Genomic DNA, 1815 nt, shown 5'->3' with positions numbered 1-1815 from the left:
TTGTACACTTTTAAGTGTTCAACAAAGGGCGCGTTAGACAGGGCTGTTAAACATGTACGGGTGTAACTGATAAGTTGCACACATACAAGTGTATAACTAGCGATTTGAGCACTTGGATCTGGGTAACAGGAATTTGCACACTTGCAGGTGTTGAACAGCTGAACACTTTTGTTCATACTGCATCAAATCCATGGATGTCCTGTGACATTTTAAAATACTTAAAATTTCAAAAAGTGCCCCCCCCCCCTCAAATGTAAGGACCTTAGGAATCCTAAAAAAAGTTCCGACCAGAAACGGATCGTGAAAGCAGATGATACCTTGTCAAGAATTATTCTATTCCAGTCTATTATATTTCTGTATTTACACTCGTAGGGAAAGGGGGGGGGGCGTCGCGGGGGCTCCAGCGGTGCAAGGGAGGGGGAGGACTAGCGTAGACTGGCGTGGCCGACGGGTCGGGGCCGGGGCTCGGGCTCCGCTCGGCTCCGCTCAGCTCGGTTCCGCCCGGCTCGGCTAGCGCATAGCGCGCTCGACGCGACGCGACGGCCTCAGCCGCCTCACGACCCCGCCTAGCGCAACTTGCTATACGTTCTCTTTAATATTTCTTAATCGAGAGTTAAAGCAATGACACCTTACATTACTCATGTATAGTTATGTTTAGATATATTTAGGTGTAAGGTTGTAAGGTATCATCTGCTAAAAACTCATGAAATCTTTGTAACATATTGGAATTGTCCAATTAGTTATTGAACGAGTTTTGCAGACATGGACACCTTTCGATTCACGGTGCGAGTTTTTAAAAGGTTTCCACAGCACGCTGGAAACCGATTGCAGCGTGTTTCTACAGCGTTTTTAGAAACACGATAATAACCTCTTCCCCCTCTACCGCACCCGCCCTCCCCGGAGGGAGAGGGACGGAGGAAGAGGAGGGGGTGGGCAAGCGGCGTGCCCGGCGGTGTCGGGCTGGCGAGACAAAGGCTGGAATGTCTTTCGCCGTACGGACACACCCCCGCATCGGGCTGGATGGCTCAGTTGGTTGCGAACGAGGCGAGGACGCTGAGTTGGCAGCGCCGGGTTCTGTTCGCGGCGCTGGCAGCGGTAGGCGTGTCTCCTTCTATGTAGCAGCCCAACAAGCCATGATCATAGCCTTTAAGGGAGTGACCAACTCGGATGACCGTAGGAATCCGAAATAGCAAAGGGGCAGCCGCCTCGATGCGAGAATCGGAGCAAACATCCGAAAATCGAATGATTATTTTCATTTTTTTTTAACATCGGCATTTTAAAATTAAAAAATATATCAAAGCAAGCAATAGAAATTGCTATTGTTTGCAAATATATTCTCCCAAGATCCACACACCGGACTCCGAAACGCACGAGAAACGTTGTAAACGCTCGAGGCCTACCGTCACAGAAACTCTCTGGAAACTCTCTGGAAACTCTCTGGAAACTCGATGCTCACCGACAGAAACTCTATGGAAACTGGTTGAAAACTCGATGCCTACCGTTACAGAAACTGACTGAAAACTCTCTCAAAACTCAAAGCAGCACGTTTCCCCACAGTTTTCGACCCTTCAGAAAGAGCGTGTATAAACTGCATGTAGGACGTTTTTCAGAAACGTCCCAAAAACTAATGTGTAACTCGCATTGAGATGTTTCTGAAAACAGTCTTAGAACTCTCTGCTTTCGCCAGGGTAGGTCCGGAGTAGTGGGCAGGTGTTCGCTCGGAAGGTTCTGTGAGGCTGCCACTCACCCGAGTGGTTCCGGAGGACGTTTGTGTTGTTGTCAAAGATATGTTTTATCTTTCCCCATTTAGGTTTT

The sequence above is a fragment of the Frankliniella occidentalis genome, unplaced genomic scaffold (genome assembly GCF_000697945.3).
Source record: "Frankliniella occidentalis isolate FOCC.00 unplaced genomic scaffold, Focc_3.1 Scaffold175, whole genome shotgun sequence".
Taxonomy (NCBI): Eukaryota; Metazoa; Arthropoda; class Insecta; order Thysanoptera; family Thripidae; genus Frankliniella; species Frankliniella occidentalis.
The sequence above is the reverse complement of the archived record's forward strand: the minus strand, read 5'-3'. Positions refer to the sequence as shown.